This window comes from Bufo bufo, chromosome 1 (genome assembly GCF_905171765.1).
Source record: "Bufo bufo chromosome 1, aBufBuf1.1, whole genome shotgun sequence".
Classification (NCBI taxonomy): Eukaryota; Metazoa; Chordata; class Amphibia; order Anura; family Bufonidae; genus Bufo; species Bufo bufo.
The window spans coordinates 242,018,021-242,040,182 of NC_053389.1; the positions used below are offsets into that span (position 1 = coordinate 242,018,021).

General features: G+C 44.2%; 1 pseudogene; it reads left to right on the forward strand.

Annotated features, from left to right (window-relative positions):
- The window catches only part of LOC121005309, a 58,669-nt pseudogene that overhangs the window by 34,187 nt on the left and 2,320 nt on the right, over positions 1–22,162 (forward strand).

Genomic DNA, 22,162 nt, shown 5'->3' on the forward strand with positions numbered 1-22,162 from the left:
CCGCCCTGGAACCAATAAATCGGGAAATCCTGGCATTGAAAGTTCTCCTAGCGCTCTCTATTGCCTGCGAATCCCTAGCTCCTTGCCACGGGACTCTTGGAATAATTTCCGACCACACCATTACCACTTCATGAAAGAAAGCAGGGATGCGTTCTAAATCTGCTCTGATGAGGGTAATGAGCTTTGCTATTTTTTAATAGGCAAAGGTCATTACCCCCTACGTGAATGATCAAGATAATAGGGGAGCGAACTGTCCTACTGAGCTCCACTGCCTCTGGATGGACCTGTGACCAGCGCAGACCCCATACACCTCATTCCTGAAACTGAGGCTACGGCTGCCTGGCCTGCATTCCGCTCTTTGTCCTGCCCAGAAAATGTAGGAGTGTCCGATGAAGCAGATGGTGGGCTGGCTGTAATCTGAAATAAATTAAATCAATAAGTGTGGGCGGATATAGGAGGAAAAAAACACAGATCTCCATCTGCCAATACGTTGCACTTCTGATTCCTGCAAACTGGCCCTTGCTGCTTCTGTAGCCGCACCTATGCGGAAGGAATGTGTGCCAAACTCCGACACTGGGAGATCTAACGCCTAGAGACAGCGTGGAAAATTGCTTTGAATTGAAAACACGTTAGAATCTGTGTGTAGCAGGAAAGCACGGCTCGGAGCACGGATCCGCAACCACTCTGAATCCACCGCATGGGGGCAAATCGGGTCCTCCAATTTATGTAAAGGAAGCTAAGAGCCGTGTGCCAGTAAGTCTATCTTGGAGCGAGGTATGAATAGCCTGAGGGAGGATTCAGTGAGGAAAACATTGCCTGCACCTAAACCGCCTAAACGGGAGCAGGATGGGCAAACGAGTTCACCAATCCTAAGTGCAGCAAAAAATGCTAAACAAAACGCGCCCTTGAACAGTATGGTTTAATAAGCAGAAGAGCAAACGACGGGCAATACATTGCAAAGGCGTATTAAGAGGGAGTAAGATACTGGGCACCTGCGCTCACAACGCGTATGTTCTTTACGCCAGCCCTTAATGGCTTGACGAATTAAGAAATGTTTTGTAACATCATGCCAACTGCACAGCTTGAGGTAAAAACTTACTACTGCTAGCCAACGCTGCGCTACCACAGCGGAAACCCCTTGATCTCTTAACTGTAATAGGTAAGAGATCGTCACCTGCAAACTATCCGCCGGCAATGTACCTATGGTTGTAATCCTCGCCCGCGTACACCATTCAGCCCATGCCTTACCATGTCCTGATCAAGTCGCTGGCGTTACTGTCGCCCTCACCAGTGACATCAGATGTTCGTCAGCAAGTCCCATAGCAGCGGCGGACAGGTGAGGCCTTCCCTGATTTCTCCCAGTAAGATGCTCCGGAACTCCTGCCAGTGAAAATGGGAAAGTGCATCAGCGGCAGAATTATGTACGCCTGGTACATGGCGAGCACGGAACCAGATGTTTAGCTCTAAACAGCACAGGACGAAATGCCAGAGTAGTGCTTGTACAGGAGGGGAGGAAGAGGTTAGCTTATTTATACTAAAAACCACTGCCATGTTGTCTGTCCAAAAACATACGCACTGATTTGCGAATTTGTGTCACCATAAGTTGACTGCAACTATGATTGGAAACACTTCAAGGAGGGTAACATTGGAGCAGAACCCAGAGGCATGCCAATCCTCCGGCCACGGAGCAGAGCACTGGGGGGTTGGGCAGCAGCCCTATAGAAGAAGGGAGCACTACTTAACTGATCTATTCAGCAGAGGAGTGTTCACTATGGCGATTATCCATGCTGGCTGCAGAGAGCAGTTGCGCGCTGTGAAGGAGTTTGCGCTTCTCCTGTACAGCTGCGACAACTGCAGAGTTGAAAAAACTCAACCCATGGGCATAATTCTGCAAGCCAAAACTAGTAGGCCCAACAGGGTCTGCATTTGTCGCAACGTGACTGATTTTGAGGCGCGGAAACCTTGTATTAAGCCAACAAATTTTTTGCAATTTATCCTGAAGGAGACGAAAACCCTTTGAGATAGTATCAATTTTAATGCCTAGGAATGTAATAGTAGTCGTGGGTCCGCAAGTTTTTTCTTCCGATAGGGGTACACCAAACTTTGACATAAAGAAACGGAATATGTTGAGGAGGTATTGGCATTGGTTTGTATTACCCGGAGACACAAATAGAAAATCATCCAGGTAGTGTGTTATAGACAGCGAACCAGTCTCATAGTTAATAACCCATTCCAGAAAGGTACTAAATAGCTTAAAAAAAAATACATGAGATGGAGCAACCCATCGGCAGGCAAGTGTCGTAATAGTATACATTTTCTACCATGCAACCCAGTAGGTGATAACAGTCTGGGTGCACTGGGATTAAGCGAAACGCCGCCTCAATGTCTGCCTTTGCTAGAAGCGCCCCTTGGCCCGCACTTCTGACCAAAATCACCGCTCTATCGAAAGGCACATAGAACACGGAAGAATCATCCTTTGAAATGCCGTTGTTAACCGACATGCCCTTGGGGAAGGACAAGTGGTGGATCAGCCTGAATTTTCCTGGTTCTTTTTTTGGAATAAGGCCTAATGGTGAAATACGAATGTTATAAAAGGGGGGTGAGGAAAATGGTCCCACTATCCTGCCTAAGGAAACCTCCTTTAAAAAAAATCCGCAACAGGCGCGGATTGTCTAACGTTGACTTTAAATTATTAGAAAACGTAGGTAACCTCGAGTGGGTAAAGGGAATAAAAAACCCGAAACTAAAACCGAAACGGATTTGGGCCTCCGCTTCTTTAATGGGGTAACTATTTAGCCAATGTGACATCGCGGAGACGCTCACCAGGGTCTTTCCCGCCAGTGGCGGCTGTGGCTTTGAGAACAAGGGGGTTACGCAGGCAACGGGTGGCTGAGTGGGGTCCTCCACAAACTGAGCACTCATGCTTGTATCTGCACAAGGCAAAAAATTTACATTGCCCTTCATTATAAAGCCAACAGGCTCCGGGTCTGCAAACGGCCACTGGCCCCTGCACAGTTGCTGAGGAGCCAGCGGCTGCGGAAGCAAAGGGATGAGATTTCTGCGCCAGCATGAGACAAAGCCACAGGTCAGTAGATTTTACACCCCAACCTATCTCTGGGTGCAAAGCTAACTGTCGGCTGAACTCTTCATCTTAGCGCCACCATGCTGAACCTCCATGTGACTTGAATGTCCATATAGATGAAAAGCTCCGCCGACCGCTCAGGATGGCATAGAGCCATAGTGTAACCTAAAACAGAGAAGGCTTGTAGCCAATTACCTATAGTATGAGCCACTTTCGGTTTACGGTCTACAAAACGGTCTGAATTCAGTCTCCTTTCCCTATCTATTGTATGCTGGTCTATTGACACTAAGGACCATATATCAACATTTTGACCATATTTTAATTTTCGTCTCTTCCTCTAGGTGGGCACCTAACGGGCTAAGACCACAAAATAAAGATTCTTTATGGTCGCTACCTCGGGCCTTATCAGGTTGCACCACAGGGGGAGGGGGGAGATTCAAGAGCAGGAGTAGCCTCTAACTGTGCTAACAAAGCCCGCAGTGCTGGCACCAGGCCTTTACCTACCTTATCGGCGCCCCACGCCCCTGTGAAATTAAACTCCCCATGTGTAGATGACTATGAAGATGCAGCTTGAGCGACCTGAGGAACTGCACTCGGAACCGCGCTGGCTGGATCAGCTCCTTGGGACGACTGGCTGGCCGCCTTTCTATGATCACGCCTCCTACCGGTTCTTGACCTGCCGGAACTGGATCTGCAGGAGCTCAAATCCGATGAAGACGGCGACCTCCACCTAGAGGACCTGGAGCGGGTTGCTCTCCGACTCCGTCGGAATGCTCTGGACCCGTGGCGAGTACGGCGGTGATGACGTGATACCGACTTGCGCCTGTCTCGGCGGTCGGGGACTGCAACAGGTGACTGAGACCTAGCCGTAGAGCGGCAGGTAGGAGCTTGTAATGGTGGGTCAGAAGATGGCAGCTCTGATATATGAGCCTGGGGCTCGAGCACATTAAGCTGTGAGGAAGTGGAGGGGTTAATTTTGGGGGGGTCAGGTGCAGCGTACTCAAGTTAGGTGTAGAAATGTTCCTGGGTGTTGTAGTGCAATTGTGACACTTTTAGGGACACTTTTGGTATGTTTTTCAGTCCACAAAGTCCACTTTAATAAAACAGGCAATATGTCACTTTGGTCACAGGGCAACTGTATAAGGCACAAAGTTCACGCTTCTTGCACTGGAAAGTGTGCGTATCCTGTTCGTGACACCAAAAGAGAGGTGCAGCGTACTCAAGTTAGGTGTAGAAATGTTCCTGGGTGTTGTAGTGCAATTGTGACACTAACCTGAGACAGCTGACTCTCTGCAAGGGCAGGTGAGGATAAGTAATGTTCGTGACGCCAGTGCCAATTAAACGGTGGCACGCCGTTTGCTGATAGCAGGAATAACTGAGGAACCACGTGATGTTAAAACAGTACTCAAACTTTAGAGTCATCATGCATGGACATAGATGGAAGCGCAGTTCCTTTGCAGACAGTTGGTTGCAGTACATTTGATGCAGGCAATATATATAGCAAGGTGACTTCAGAGTGTTAAACACAGGACTTGCAGTACAGGCGGCTTGCACTCTATTCCCGACTGATCCTGGAACATAGAAACTCTTCTCCAAGGCCCAATACCCTAGCTCTGGCTTATATCCTTGGTTTTATAATTATCAAGTACCTCCTCTGTTGTCTTTAGTACCTCTTGCTTTCCTGGACTTGCCTCTGTCTCTCCCAGCACTGACTCTGGAAACTTCTGAACTCTCTTCCTAGGCTAGGCCCTAGCCTATTTATACTAACCAGGGGGCTCCCTCTGCTGGCTGAAATATGAATTGCCTGCTGCAGGCCTAACTTTCTTAAAGGGAAATACACGTTATGATATAGCAGTGTCGGGTAACCTACCCGTATGCTGCACACCCCCAGACTTTAACGTGAGTAAGGCCTCGTACTCACACACCTTCCTGAACCGGCATAAAATGGTACATAATTTAAGCATTACATCATAAATAGGATAAATAATTATTTAACATTTGTAACTCCATGAACAAATGACACAAGGGAAAGGGGCGTCTTCTTGCTTCTTAGGCACGGCCGCTGACCTGGCACAGCGGACTTAGGGTGAACCAGGTTAGTCCATTTTCTTTGGTGGCAGTATAATAACAGAACTACCCAGGGGTCTCCTGTGGGTGTATCACAGGCAAGGGCTCACGTGGAGGAGTCCATTCTTGCGCACAAATGTCAAGTAAAGTATTACCAGTAGCAACTGCTCGAGAGGAGACACCACCAGCATAGTCAAAGTCTCCTAAACGGACTGGCGGACGTCCCCTGGTCATCCGGGTAGACCTTCTCAACACAGGGGTCTCCTCCTCCCTTAGCAACGAGGTATTAGAGAGAGGAGCAACAGGAGGGTCTCCATCAGTGAGACCTTGGTCAGGAACAACAGGAACAACTAGATCCACTAGAGGGGAAACTGGATCCGGGGCATCTTGAACCGGCTCTTCTGGAGGTGAAGATACAGTAGGTGCCGGAGCAGGCACCAGCAAGTTCAACCATGGTGTCAGAAGCCAATGCATGGGATCAGCGTCATACCTTAGATTACTGACAGCCTGCATAGGATCCTCGGGCTGTATTGATGACTCTGACACAGGGGGTTCAGATCTAGAACTCTCGGCACTGGGTTCTGGTGTCAGGCAGAGTTTTAACCGGTTTCTGTGTACAATTTGGGATCCCTTGCCTTCCCGGGTGATCTCATAAGTATGAGTCCCAACATTTGGGATTGCAGTGACAACATAGGGACTTTGTTCCCATTTACTGTCCAGTTTACTTGTACGACGGTTATTTTTTAACCATACCACAGCCCCTATTGTCAAGGGTTCTGCATGGGCTGCTTGATCATAGTCTTTCTGCTGTCGGTCCCTAGCATAGTCCATACGTTCCTGAACAATGGCTTTGGCTGTATTCAATCGCCTTTGATGTTCAGCAACCCAGTCGGTGTTAGGTAATGGGTTAATGCAATCAGGTACGTGTATGTCCAATGAATGATCAGCAGGCAATGTCCCTTGGCGCCCAAACATCAAATAAAAGGGGGTATACCCGGTGGAACAATGTATGGTATGATTGTATGTGAACATAAGCTGTGGCAACAGATTAGGCCAATCTCCTCTGGTTTCAGGAGGCACGGCCCTCAGCATCTCTATCAAGGTCTGATTCATTTTTTCACATAATCCATTACCTTGAGGATGGTAGGCCGTTGTCCGGATCTTCTTACAGTTGTGTAAGCGGCACAGTTCATGGAACAGATGGGACTCAAAAGTAGGTCCTTGATCGGTGAGGATCTTTTCTGGACATCCGTAGGGCAGGAGGAAGTGCTTCCAGAACAGTTCGGCTGTAGTCTTGGCTGTCTGGTCTCTCACAGGCACCGCTACAACAAACTTAGTGAAATGGTCAATAACAGTCATGGCATAAGTATACCCTGAGCGACTAGGCTCCAGTTTCACATGGTCGATGGCGACAAGTTCAAGAGGACGAGTACTTACAATGGGTCTCAGTGGTGCCCTCTGATCATGGTGCTCACTTCGTTTTAAGGCACAGGCTACACACTCCCGACACCACTTATCAATGTCTTCTCTCATGCCCACCCAGTAAAACCGCTGGCGGATAGTAGCCTCAGTCTTTTGGACCCAGAAGTGACCGGATTGATTGTGGTACATCTCCAACACCATACCTGCATCTCGTCGGGGTATGAGAATCTGGTGCACTCTCTCGTTGGACACTGGGTCTAGGCTTCTCCGTAGCAATAGGCCCTTTTGTATGAAGAGTTGATGGCGCTGTCTCCACAGTTTGATGAGCTCAGGATCTGCACTCTTACGACGAATCCTCTCAGGGGCTCTGCCACTAGTAATGAAGTCCAACAACTCACCCAGCACTCTACTTTCAGACTGTAGTTTCACCCACCTTTCTTCTTTAGGATCAGGCCTACTGGAGGGTGAAGGAACTGCAGCTCTGTCATTGGTAGCTCGAGCCTGATCCTGTTAAGCAAATTTGTTATAGAAAGCCGGCATCTCTACATCTTCCCAAGCATCTCGCACATCATCAGGAGCTGTCTCTGTGGGAAGCCTGGATAAAGCATCAGCATTATCATTAGTACGTCCAGCACGATATTTTACAGAGAAATCATAGTTGGCGAGGCGAGAGGCCCATCTCTGCTCCAAGGCCCCTAATTTAGCTGTATTTAGATGTGCCAGAGGGTTATTGTCAGTGAATGCAATGAACGGGGTGGCGGCTAGATAATCTTTGAATTTTTCCGTCACTGCCCACACTAATGCCAGGAACTCTAGTTTGAAGGAACTATAATTCTGGTCATTTTTCTCAGCTCCTTTCAGGGAGCGGCTTGCATATGCTATCACTCTCTCTTTTCCCTCTTGGATTTGGGCTAACACAGCTCCCAGGCCTCGCTTGCTAGCATCGGTATAAAGATGGAAAGGCTTGCTATAATCTGGATAACCTAACACAGGAGGCTCGGTCAGTTTCTTTTTTAACACTTGGAACGCTATCTCTCTTTCCTCATTCCACTCAATGGGCACAGGAGTTCTAGGACTTTTCTTGGGTTGCCCCCTCAGGAGTTCCTGGATAGGATCAGCTATTTGAGCAAAATGGGGGATAAAACGTCTATAGTAGCCTGCAAAACCAAGGAAACCCCTCACTTCCTTGACGGTAGTAGGAACCGGCCAATTACGGACAGCCGCTAGCTTATCAGGGTCAGGTTGCACGCCCTCTCCGCTTACCACATGCCCCAGGTATTTTACTGCAGGTTTGAGCAAGTGACACTTGGATGGCTTTACCTTCAAGCCATATTTGATAAGGATTTCAAATACTTCTGCCAAATGTTTCAGATGGTCTTCATATGTTTTTGAGTACACAATGACGTCATCTAGATACAGCAGCACTGTTTCGAAGTTTTTGTGACCCAAACACCGCTCCATTAGTCTCTGGAAAGTTCCTGGGGCATTACATAACCCGAACGGCATACAATTGAATTCCAACAGGCCCATGGGAGTGGTGAAAGCAGTCTTTTCCCTATCTGCAGGGGCCATGGGTACTTGCCAGTAGCCACTGGTCAAGTCCAATGTGGAGAAATAGGCAGAGGAGCCCAGAGCAGTTAGTGACTCCTCAATGCGGGGCAGTGGGTATGCATCTTTGTGGGTTATTTGATTAATTTTCCTATAATCCACACAGAAACGGATACCACCATCCTTCTTCTTTACAAGGACCAGGGGTGCCGCCCACGGTCTACGACTGTCCCGGATTACATTAGAGTCTTTCATCTCTTGGATCATTTCTTTTACAGTCTGATATGAAGTAGGCGGTAAGGGTCTGTATCTCTCCTTGATAGGAGGATGAGAGCCAGTAGGTATGGTGTGTTGTATGGCACTAACCTCTCCATAATCAGTAGCATGTTTACTGAAGGCCTGGTGGTGCTCTTTGACAAGCTGTAGAATCCCTTCTTGTTGTTGTTGGGGGGTAGTCTCGTCCCCGACATGGAGCTCTTCCCACCAGGGCACCTGTGGCTGGGTCACCGGCGAACATCCACTGACTGCTGCTGGCGGCTTTTCTGTCACTGGAAGACGAATGATGTCTTGGAAGGACACCTGGGACAGCTGGGCAACACGGCAATGCTTAGTAAGCGCAACAGGGTGATCACTCAGGTTAATCAGACGGACAGGTACTTTACCTTGGGAGACGTTCACCAGGCACTTGGCAGCTCTCACATAAGGGTAATCCTCCATCTGGATTGGTTCCACCAGGGCTGGATAATCTCGGCCTTGGACTCCCAGGACAGCACGACACCATAAAAGAGTTTGAGAATTAGGAGGCAAAGTCACAGGCTTAATATCACTAATCCTGGCAGTACAAATTTCTCCTTTCCCATTAGCAAACCTCTGCTGGGCACTTAACACAGTAATAGTCTTTTGAATTACCCTCTTGGATGCAGAGGAAGCAGTGGGCAAAGTCTGATGTAATACGGCAAGTATTTCTGAATAACAGTTTTTGAAGACATTGGTGCCTAGAATGACAGGATGTCCTCCTCTGTCGCCGGCCTGTACTACTATCACCCCCTGTTGAGGCAAGGTTACTTCTCCCACCTGCAGGGTGGGTTCCCAGTATCCGTGAATCTTTACTGGTTTGCCATTGCTGGCGATAATCTCTACCCAGGATTCAGGCGGCTGGGTTAATTGGTCGGTGTCCCAGAACTTTTCAAATGCAGGCAGCTGAATGGTAGTGACCTGAGACCCAGTATCCTCTGGACCTAGTGTTCTACCTCCCGAGGGGTGGTCCTCAGCCTCAGGGGTTGCCCGTTTAACTGCCAGCACGTGGATTCTGTGTGTCCCAGCTTTTTGCAGTATGTACACACGGGCCTCTTGCGACTTCTATTACGCCTCCCAGGATCCCTGGGGTGAGTCTCTTGGTATGGAGGTGGGAACGGCCTAAGAGGTGACAGGAACTCTTCTTCTGACATTATGGGTTTTTCCCATTCCTCTATTTTTCTGCACACTCTCTCTAGACTTTTAGTGAGGTGATTTACTTGCTCTGTCAGCATGGCGATAGTATCGGTAGCTGAAGCTTGAACAGCTTGACCGGCCTGAGCTTGGTTAGTGATAAGCGGTTTTGGCCTGCAGGCTGGTGACTCAGGTAGGGTGCTCAACTCCGGAGATACTGCTGACCCCAGAATTTTTATAGCCAGTTCTTTAAAGTCCAGAAAGGTACTGTTAGGGTGCTGGGCGGACAGCATCTTTATTTGGGTCCTTATTTGCTCACTAGACACCCCGTTGATAAATTGTTCCCTCAAGGTCTGGTCCTGATTATCAGCCTCTCTGGGATCTATCTGAATTACAGCCCTTAAAGCCTCCTGAAGTGATAGGGCATAGTCACGGAGGGACTCACCGGGCTTCTGTTTCTTGCCAAAGAAGTGCATCTTTATCTCTGAGGCAGTCCTGGTTTCAAAAGTGGCCCTGAGGCGGGTGAATATCTGTTCTAGAGTACTCCGCTCAGTAGCAGGCCAGGATAATACCTCCCTGCGGGCAGCTCCCTCCAGTTGCGCTAGCAGGATTTCCATTTGCTGATCGGCATTTATGGGGTACAGTTTGAATAATGCCAGCAACTTTTCTTTAAAGTCTCTTAGGGTATGGGTCTCTCCTTTATAGCGGGGACACCATGGGGCCCCGAAATAGTAAGGCATGGTAAAGGGCATCATGCTGGGGGCTATAGGATGATTAGGAGCCGCAAGCTCTCCCGGGGCCGGCTGCTCGGGAACTCCCGGTTCTGACATGTTAGCTTATTACGATGTGGCCGCTGGCGACTAAAGGGGCCGGAACAATCCCCTTCCCTCCGGTTACAAGTTGCGCAGGCCAAGTCTCGAGAGATTCCGGACGTCCTGAGTACGCGATGACGTAGAAGAAACCGGGCCGCGGCGGTGCGATGATGACGAGGGGCGGGATTTTCTGTGTCTTTGAAGGGATCCGCCCACGAAGGTCCTCAGCAGCGCGGGAAACTTTACTCCAGGCGGCCGGTGGCCATCTTTTAGCAAGAAACGCTGTCTATTCACTGACAGCAAGCAGGATGGTAAAAAGTCCATAAAACCACACTCCGATGTGGCGATTTCTTTCCTCTTGATAGCGCAACACTGCACAGCGCTTTTTGAAGGTTTTAGGGACACTTTTGGTATGTTTTTCAGTCCACAAAGTCCACTTTAATAAAACAGGCAATATGTCACTTTGGTCACAGGGCAACTGTATAAGGCACAAAGTTCACGCTTCTTGCACTGGAAAGCGTGCGTATCCTGTTCGTGACGCCAAAAGAGAGGTGCAGCGTACTCAAGTTAGGTGTAGAAATGTTCCTGGGTGTTGTAGTGCAATTGTGACACTAACCTGAGACAGCTGACTCTCTGCAAGGGCAGGTGAGGATAAGTAATGTTCGTGACGCCAGTGCCAATTAAACGGTGGCACGCCGTTTGCTGATAGCAGGAATAACTGAGGAACCACATGATGTTAAAACAGTACTCAAACTTTAGTAGTCATCATGCATGGACATAGATGGAAGCGCAGTTCCTTTGCAGACAGTTGGTTGCATTTGATGCAGGCAATATATATAGCAAGGTGACTTCAGAGTGTTAAACACAGGACTTGCAGTACAGGCGGCTTGCACTCTATTCCCGACTGATCCTGGAACATAGAAACTCTTCTCCAAGGCCCAATACCCTAGCTCTGGCTTATATCCTTGGTTTTATAATTATCAAGTACCTCCTCTGTTGTCTTTAGTACCTCTTGCTTTCCTGGACTTGCCTCTGTCTCTCCCAGCACTGACTCTGGAAACTTCTGAACTCTCTTCCTAGGCTAGGCCCTAGCCTATTTATACTAACCAGGGGGCTCCCTCTGCTGGCTGAAATATGAATTGCCTGCTGCAGGCCTAACTTTCTTAAAGGGAAATACACGTTATGATATAGCAGTGTCGGGTAACCTACCCGTATGCTGCACAGGCACTATAGGTGGGGGGTTGGGCAGCAGCCCTATAGAAGAAGGGAGCACTACTTAACTGATCTCCTCAGCAGAGGAGTGTTCACTAGGGTGATTATCCATGCTGGCTGTAGAGAGCAGTTGTGCGCTGTGAAGGAGTTCGCGCTTCTCCTGTACAGCTGCGGCAACTGCAGGGACGGGGGGGCGTGGCTACGAGACGCACAGCCGAAAGCGCTGAGGCTTGTCCTGCAGGTGCTCTAGCTGTTGCTCTCCCCCGTCTATTTCTGCCCTGCGAATGCACAGGTAAGGGAGGGGGGACATACTTGCGTGGACATACTTGCGTAGCTGTAAAGCTGCTTCAGGTGCCGGAGAAAGAGGCAGGGCAAAAGGCTATGGCCCTTTTAATAACACTGGCCAAAACCAACTAACTGCGGCCAATCATAGCTAAGGGAGAATACTGGGGGGGGGGGGGGGGTTATACAGCTGACCCTGTCTTCCACCATAGATACAGGTGCAGCCAGCCAGAACCACAGGGGCAACACATGAGGTGCACGGTGGGCCGATGAGGGGCCAAATAATAACACAGTTCATCGGTTTACTCACGGTTAGCAGAAAGCCTCCCTGGGCTGGCAGCACAGTGTTGAGGAAGACAGCTCTGTGGTAGGGAAGCACCAGCCTAGATGGAGATTGAGGTGCCCTGGATGGCAGTGGTGTTTAGGGTGCTTGTGGCGGCTGGGTCCCTTGGTGTTATTTGTCGTGACGCCAGTACCGTTAATGGTGGTACAACCAGTGGTAAGAATGAAGTAGACAGTGGTAGGATACAACTCACAACTTTTACTGATGTTGGTTCCAGTTGCAGCATATACATCCAGACAGAATACAGTCTTTTGCAATTTAGAGGAATTCTGTTGATCCACTGTTGATAGGTTTGGCTGGGGTTTCACTTAGCTTGTGGTTCTGTATAAGTATTTCTAATAGGTGACTTTGCTTCAGGTCCCTTGTAAACCAGAGTAATTTGGTGAGGTTGCCTGTAATGCTTATTGGTATGCTTAGTCCTATTACTTATGTTTCTTCCAAGCCCTTAAACAGGTAGCTAATCTATATTCTTCAATGTATGGTGAGGCTGCCTGTAGCTAGATTGTCCTCCACCATGTGCAAAGGTGCCCATTAAGCCTTAAGTAATGGCTGTTATCACCGATGTCTCTCTTTAGCTTGGCTTTCTTCTTCCAGGGACGAAAACGCTATCCTCTGGTTGTAGGATGTAGGAACTAAGAGGATCACAGAAGGAAAACGCTCTCCTGCGCCTCATACCTTGGCTCTACCTCATTTCTGCAGCTGGCTTCACCCACTACTCCGTGGTGTGTAGCCTCAGCTTAACCACTGACTCTGTTCTTCACTAAGGCCTCTTTCACACTTGCGTTGTCCGGATCCGGCGTGTACTCCACTTGCCGGAATTGCACCCCGGATCCGGAAAAACGCAAGTGTACTGAAAGCATTTGAAGACGGATGCGTCTTCAAAATGCATTCAGTGTTACTATGGCAGCCAGGACGCTATTAAAGTCCTGGCTGCCATAGTAGTAGTGGGGAGCGGGGGAACAGTATACTTACAGTCCGTGCGGCTCCCGGGGCGCTCCAGAAGGACGTCAGAGCGCCCCATGCGCATGGATGACGTGCCATGCGATCACGTGATCCATGCGCTTGGGGCGCCCTGACGTCACTATGGAGCGCCCCGAGAGCTGCACGGACGGTAAGTATGCTAGTCCCCCGCTCCCCGCTACACTTTACCATGGCTGCCAGGACTTTAGCGTCCCGGCAGCCATGGTAACCATTCAGAAAAAGCTAAACGTCGGATCCGGCAATGCGCCGAAACGACGTTTAGCTTAAGGCCGGATCCGGATCAATGCCTTTCAATGGGCATTAATTCCGGATCCGGCCTTGCGGCAAGTCTTCAGGATTTTTGGCCGGAGCAAAAAGCGCAGCATGCTGCGGTATTTTCTCCGGCCAAAAAACGTTCCGTTCCGGAACTGAAGACATCCTGATGCATCCTGAACGGATTTTACTCCATTCAGAATGCATTAGGATAAAACTGATCAGGATTCTTCCGGTATAGAGCCCCGACGACGGAACTCTATGCTGGAAGAAAAGAACGCAAGTGTGAAAGAGCCCTTACTCTCCCACTTTACTTCTCCCTTTCTCACTACCATGTCTTCTCTCCTTTTCACTAGGCCTGACCTAAGTATTTATATGACCTAAGTGCTATCCCCATCTAGTGGTGGGATGTATAAATGACACCAGACCAGCCTATGAACAGGGACACAACAGGTGTTGTAATACAAAATGACATGCAATATGATAATGCCGTTTCACAGTAATTTTGCAGTTCCCACGTGTCCTGAGTGGGACCATTACCTCCTAGCTGCTATTTCTTAATTAACCTTATACTCCCCGTACTTCTCAGCAGTCAAAGATGCCGTCGTTTATCCTTGGCGTCAAATAAATTAGCTATGCATGGCAATATCCACAGACTAGCACCACACAACATGTGACAACTTTGGTTTTCTTGGTGTGATTACCACATATATGGTTTTATAGGATATCTCTACTGATTAATTCCTTTAATTCACCTTAATGGGATCATAATTGTTGAGGGTTTTCGGAAGTGCTGGATTTTCAGATCTTCCATATTAATGAAAAAGTTTTTAATTCTAAATCTGCCTGACTGTACCTTCATATCAACAGATTAGAGCTACTGTTTTCTCTTTCAGCATTTGTGGGGCATGGGCCCCTATGGCCAGGAGCCTGGTTGTCTGTTTTGCACAATTGCTTTTTACCATGATTGTCCACCTTTCAGTATCGTGACATATTTAAGTCCAGAATTGCTGAGTAATGTTATAGCAGTTAGAGCGCTATTCTTCTGGTATAGAGCTCCAATTTGAGTGTAGCCATAGATATAAATGAAAATAATCTGGACTGCAGTCACCACTAGGTGGAGCTGATGAGCTTACTGTTTTATTCAGTTTAATGCTTCGACAGTATGCAGTATTTTTCTCACAGTCTACACTGAACTTTGAATTATACTGGAAAGTAAACGGAGTTCTGGTTGACAATAATTTCTGTGTAAATGTGATTTCAGCCAGGAGATGATCCTTTCCCCAAGGATGAAAATGGAAAATTAATTTATCACAACACAGACATTCGGGACACTTGGAAGGTGCAGTATTCAGTATATTTACTGTTCGCATACTTTCTGCTATTCACTCCATGGTCATACATTTACATCATACACCAGTAGCATGGCCCACTAATTCTTGCACATTTTGTAGGCTCTGGAGGAGTGTAAAGATGCCGGGTTGGTTCGATCCATAGGAGTTTCCAATTTCAATAAGAGACAACTAGAGATAATCCTGAACAATCCAGAACTAAAGTACAAACCCAGTCTGCAACCAGGTAACTGATGTGACTTATCAAATTTTACGTATACCGGGTGGAGTTTGTTTTTCTGATATAGAGCTCCAAACATTTTACTTTTTTTTTAATTAGAGTTAGGATCTTACTGTATAAAATTTTGAGGAGTTTATATCCTCTGTCATTGCTGTTACACCACTGTCCCATGCCCCTGTTGTGCCTTTTCATAGGTAAATACATTCATATCCAATTCATTATTGTCAAGATGGATTTTCATTGCCTTTAAGAGCCATGCTCGACTATAGTTACAATTTTGTATGTCTTGAGTAGGCCAAATTAGGTCACACAAAGCTTAATGTTATTCTTCTCATGAATATACCAGTCTGAGAAGAATGCCTGTCCTTGTTTACTTTTAAATTTATGACGGGCAATAAAGATAAGCTCTGTGCAGCTGGTGATAATTACCTATACAATTAGGCATTTATTAATGAAGCAAAATATATAATATGTATGTATTCATTTATTGAGCCTTAGTTAGTCCTTAGCATAAGACAATCAGTAGGACATATATATATTTGTTTATATTATATTGTTATATGTTACGAAGACAACATGTATCCAGTATATTGTATATATTTCTCATTAGAAGAGTGTCTGTGAAGATGTGTGTTTTGTAAGAATTAATCACATCTTTGGTATGACAGAGGAGGTACTGATATCTCTGTGAGAAAACAAGCCATTTACGATCCATAAATTAAATGTGAGAAACCTTCAGAGAGACGCCTAGAGGTCTGTCTCTAATTGCTACGAGTGTCAGAATTAATCCCTATAGCTTTGAATTAAAGCTTCTAAGGTCAAAATGTATATTCAGACCTACATAAGTTACCCTTTATACTATGATGCAGATAGCTTATACAAGCAGTGCCACCTAGGTATCAGTAGGTGACATTACAACAGTAGCAAAAGTGCATTCTGGGTAAGGTTTTGATGTCACATTTTTATCAATGGTCACGCCCATCCAACAATGATTGTAAAGCTCCAAACTAGGAAGGTGTGTCTAACTGATAAGTTTGTGATCATAAGCATACACAGATGGTGAAAGTGAAAAAAGAGAAGGAGAAAGAGAGGAGAGAAGAAGTTGAGGTCTATCAAGATGAAAGTCATGGTGAGATGCACTATGATGGACCACCCAGCTTTCCTAGGAGCAGAAGTGAGATTCCTACTAGGACTTGGTAAGAGACACAGAAAATGATATTTCCTTTTATTAAGACTAATTTGAATAGTGTGGGTGAAATTATACCATCTAGATTGGCGAATAAATAAATGATTAATTAATTGATCATCTCCATATTGAGATGTAGTTTTAGGATATTGTGAGGCTTCATTCTACCTGCAGAAGAATCTAGACTCATATCTAGCAAAAGCATTAAATGATTGCTTAATATATATATATTGATAGAACATTCTTCGCTAAGCTAAGTGATGGATTCCCACGGGAAAGTACGTCAAATCCTTTCCATTTAAGATCCTAGATCCCTGTTATTTGTCTTAATAGTCTTACCAAAGTATATATATTGAAAATAGTCCAGGATGGGGTGGAAGGATACAGTTATTTCTTCTAAGTTATATCCTTGGATGGATTTGCCCATGGCCTGAAGTCATGTGATGTGTAGTTGGTTAGGGGGGGCAGAATGTATTTAGCATTCTATATTGATGTCTAGGATTAGACATGCCCATCTTGATATCATGAGGTTTTCTCTGAACAGAAGTAATATATATAACTTATGTTCCTACTTTGATATCCTAACCTAATAATAGCTTGGTTATAATGTGACAAGTTATTTCCACTCACATGTATTGTTAAGCTTGTAATGCTTTATATTAACGCTATATATATTCATTTGCATGTATCATTGTGTTTATTTACTTATATATGTTTATAACCTTGTATCAATAAATCTGCATATTTTATAATACCTGTGTATTATTGTATATGTAGAACTACATTTTATCATTAACGTCATCTCACGTCAAAAAGAACTTATTTATCTGAGGAAATAGTCGGACTCAGATGTGAATTGTATCAATTAGGTTGTCTACAATTCACCAGGTCATGATTTTAAGAATTTATGACAAATTTTATAAATTTAATTTTTTTATTGATTAATAATTTTTATGACCATAATTAATAATTCTTAATTGAATTATTACCCACCGACATAAATGGAGGCCCCAGCGAGATTGATTGATGAGATGACATATTAATGATAAATTGTCATGTATATGGTTGCTGGCATTAGAATGTTACAGCCCGATCACGTTTACAACCCTTAGAAGGGCGTGGTATATACAGTCAATATGAATGTCCTGGTACTGAAGGGGTTAAGCCCATACCAGAACGCAGATGAGTTGTTGCAGTAAAGTGTTATTACACGAATGCAACCAGTGCATGACATGTAAATCAACTCAGGAGTTGTTTGTCTATGCTAAACATAATTGATGTTTTTGTATCGCCAGAAATTAATAGTAAATTGTCCCAAGATAGGGAACAGATGTAGGTCTCATTAGCCTAGGCGGTACAGGGTCCGGTTCTAGTCCTTTGTTTGACTCAGGAACCTTCCTATTAATTCCTGGCCAGTTAACTCCCATAGTTGGAGATTTACCCCCATATACAGGGAGGTTGAGTTTAGTAGCTCAGGGCGTTACAGGATAATAGAGGAACTTTATACATAAAGTCTGACCCAATGTTATTGATAAATAGAATCTATAAGAGAATAGTTTTAAACAGGTTAATTGCTATGTATGCTAATGTAACCATGCTTTCTTATAGGATCCTAATGTACAATTTGAAATTGCCGCAGATATGATAATCCCCTAAGGGGGGGAATTGTTTTTATATCATCTCTGATTAATCGTTTCAGATTTTTTAGTTTTATTTGTTTGTGATATATATATTTTTAAGCAGAGCATCTAAAACCTGCTAAGTTGTTTTAATAGTGAAAAGCGCAAAACTGTATTTAAATAGCTCTGTTAACTAACCTAATTGCCTTAAAAAGTCTCCTAAGGGAGGGGTGAGGAGTAATTCCTTAAGTCTAGATACATGTCAGTGAAAAGGTCAGAGGTCGCAGAGCTGCGCTGCGAGCTGTTTCTTAAGTCAGCCTAATGGAAAGGAAGAGTAAGATTCTCCAACTCCATTGAATGTAAATTCTTTATCTCATGAAGTAAATAAAGAGTAAAGGAAAAGTTGTTTAATACTTCGCTGACATAGGAATGTCCAGTAAACGAAGCAAACTGGCTTCATTAAATTCATAATTATAACAAGTCAATAAATGATTAAATGATATTGATTACTAATCAATTGTTTTTCCAACGGATCATTAACATAATGTTTGTGTAGAGTTTTTCTTTCAGTGCTAAAAACGCCAAGAGATGAACTGAGATTGAAAATCAAAAATTTGAAGATGGAGGACACATCATAAATTTCATATGATTGGTGGTGGTATCGTATGACTGAAAAGATACTGAACAGTTATACTAACCATTTGTTTGTCTATCAATTGTGACTACTTGTCGTCCACTGTATTCCATGCAGATATATGGACGCATATATATTACTCTGTTTCGAGGTAGTCTCAAAGTATTGATTGGGTTATTATGCCTAAAAGGCAAAACCCTAAGGCTGCATTAGCCTAGCAGAGGAAGAATAGTTATATCTATTCATGATACCCTGTAGTTTGTTTTTCTTTAAAAAAAAACAAAAACAAAAAGTCCTCAACTTGCTGCTGGCTAAAGTATGGCATAAGTCAAAGGCCTAAAATAGGCAGGTATATGTTTGATAAAGTTTTTGCTGCGTTGTTACTCATACTGTCTGTTGTTTTCTTAAGTTTAGATGATGGCCCAAGATGGGATCACGTGTTGATGGAAGGACAGATGGCGGAATCCTAAAAGTCTTTATATCCGGAACCAAGAGAACCTGAGGTCAAGGCTATCCGTGACGCAAGAGACGTCCAGTCGGAGCCAACCCAGATGTATCCAAGATGTATCCAGGAGGGACAAGTGGGCAGAGCCCCAGGAGATTCGACAGCCGCTGCAAAAGTACATCACACCAGTGCAACATGACAAAGTATTTGAGATCGCAGACATGAAGATATGATGCCAAGCACCGCTCGCTAATTCGAGTTGCCAAGTTGCCGACAAGCCAGGAAGCTATTACTTCCAGTTTTTCATTTTAGCAGCAACGTTATTAAGTTAGAGGACCAAAGAAAGATCTTAACTAGAGACACGTTTCCAGAAAGTCCAGAAAATGACCGAAACGTCTTTCTCTCTACAGTGGTCATAAAAGAAAAAAAGAACAAAACAATTGTATAATATGCGTTCTATAAACCGGCATGTTTATCACTAATACAAGAAACATAACATACTTGTAGTTAAACTAATCATAAAGTTTGTGCGTTAGACTTGTGTCGTAAAAGTACACACAAAGTTGGGATAAATTTATTCCAAGGTAAAACTTGTGTTCCCCAATCCATAATGATTTGGAGCATTTAGCCCTTTATTGCATTTCAGCCTATTCAACCTTCTAATAACGAAATTGAATATGCTGAAAAGGGGGGATTTGTTGTGCCTTTTCATAGGTAAATACATTCATATCCAATTCATTATTGTCAAGATGGATTTTCATTGCCTTTAAGAGCCATGCTCGACTATAGTTACAATTTTGTATGTCTTGAGTAGGCCAAATTAAGGTCACACAAAGCTTAATGTTATTCTTCTCATGAATATACCAGTCTGAGAAGAATGCCTGTCCTTGTTTACTTTTAAATTTATGACGGGCGATAAAGATAAGCTCTGTGCAGCTGGTGATAATTACCTATACAATTAGGCATTTATTAATGAAGCAAAATATATAATATGTATGTATTCATTTATTGAGCCTTAGTTAGTCCTTAGCATAAGACAATCAGTAGGACATATATATATTTGTTTATATTATATTGTTATATGTTACGAAGACAACATGTATCCAGTATATTGTATATATTTCTCATTAGAAGAGTGTCTGTGAAGATGTGTGTTTTGTAAGAATTAATCACATCTTTGGTATGACAGAGGAGGTACTGATATCTCTGTGAGAAAACAAGCCATTTACGATCCATAAATTAAATGTGAGAAACCTTCAGAGAGACGCCTAGAGGTCTGTCTCTAATTGCTACGAGTGTCAGAATTAATCCCTATAGCTTTGAATTAAAGCTTCTAAGGTCAAAATGTATATTCAGACCTACATAAGTTAACCCTTTATACTATGATGCAGATAGCTTATACAGCAGTGCCACCTAGGTATCAGTAGGTGACATTACAACAGTAGCAAAAGTGCATTCTGGGTAAGGTTATGATGTCACATTTTTATCAATGGTCACGCCCATCCAACAATGATTGGAAAGCTCCAAACTAGGAAGGTGTGTCTAACTGATAAGTTTGTGATCATAAGCCATACACAGATGGTGAAAGTGAAAAAAGAGAAGGAGAAAGAGAGGAGAGAAGAAGTTGAGGTCTATCAAGATGAAAGTCATGGTGAGATGCACTATGATGGACCACCCAGCTTTCCTAGGAGCAGAAGTGAGATTCCTACTAGGACTTGGTAAGAGACACAGAAAATGATATTTCATTTTATTAAGACTAATTTGATAGTGTGGGTGAAATTATACCATCTAGATTGGCGAATAAATAAATGATTAAATTAATTGATCATCTCCATATTGAGATGTAGTTTTAGGATATTGTGAGGCTTCATTCTACCTGCAGAAGAATCTAGACTCATAATCTAGCAAAGCATTAAATGATTGCTTATATATATATATATTGATAGAACATTCTTCGCTAAGCTAAGTGATGGATTCCCACGGGAAAGACGTCAAATCCTTTCCATTTAAGATCCTAGATCCCTGTTATTTGTCTTAATAGTCTTACCAAAGTTATATATATTGAAAATAGTCCAGGATGGGGTGGAAGGATACAGTTATTTCTTCTAAGTTATATCCTTGGATGGATTTGCCCATGCCTGAAGTCATGTGATGTGTAGTTGGTTAGGGGGGCAGAATGTATTTAGCATTCTATATTGATGTCTAGGATTAGACATGCCCATCTTGATATCATGAGGTTTTCTCTGAACAGAAGTAATATATATAACTTATGTTCCTACTTTGATATCCTAACCTAATAATAGCTTGGTTATAATGTGACAAGTTATTTCCACTCACATGTATTGTTAAGCTTGTAATGCTTTATATTAACGCTATATATATTCATTTGCATGTATCATTGTGTTTATTTACTTATATATGTTTATAACCTTGTAATCAATAAATCTGCATATTTTTATAATACCTGTGTATTATTGTATAATGTAGAACTACATTTTATCATTAACGTCATCTCACGTCAAAAAGAACTTATTTATCTGAGGAAATAGTCGGACTCAGATGTGAATTGTATCAATTAGGTTGTCTACAATTCACCAGGTCATGATTTTAAGAATTTATGACAAATTTTATAAATTTAATTTTTTTATGATTAATAATTTTTATGACCATAATTAATAATTCTTAATTGAATTATTACCCACCGACACCCCGCTGCTATGCACTCCCAGTATGAGCTCAATACAGCTTCAAATCCTATGGAAGGCCCACACAGCCAATAACTGCTAAAGCCAGTGATTGCCACATGGGGATATATCTGAGGCCAGTAAATGGCTGCAGTGGAGCATGGTCAGAAGTTAGAACTTTACAGGTCAAGGACTGGAAGGATCAATGAGCAGAGCCTTGGTGATGGAGACAGCAGGGGACACATGTAAGCCAAATGAAAAAATGGGTGCAGGACTGAAAAACCCCTTTAAAGGACTTCTGACACCAGAGTCATCGTAGTGAAACCTGGGCAGGTTAGCAGAAGCTAGCAGTATTGGTCTCATGTCCATCTGTGGCTTTATTTCTGAGAAACTGAACTTTTAATATATGCAAATCAGCCTCTAGGAGCAACAGGGGCGTTGCTATTACTCCTAGAGGCTCTGTTCTCCCTGCTGCTGTCACGCCTGGCCCTGAATTCTTCTAGGCTTGCTCCTTTGCCATGTACCCGCCAAAGTCCAGGGAGCCTGCAGCAGCGCAGAAAATGGAACTTCTAGGAGTAATATCAAAGTCCATG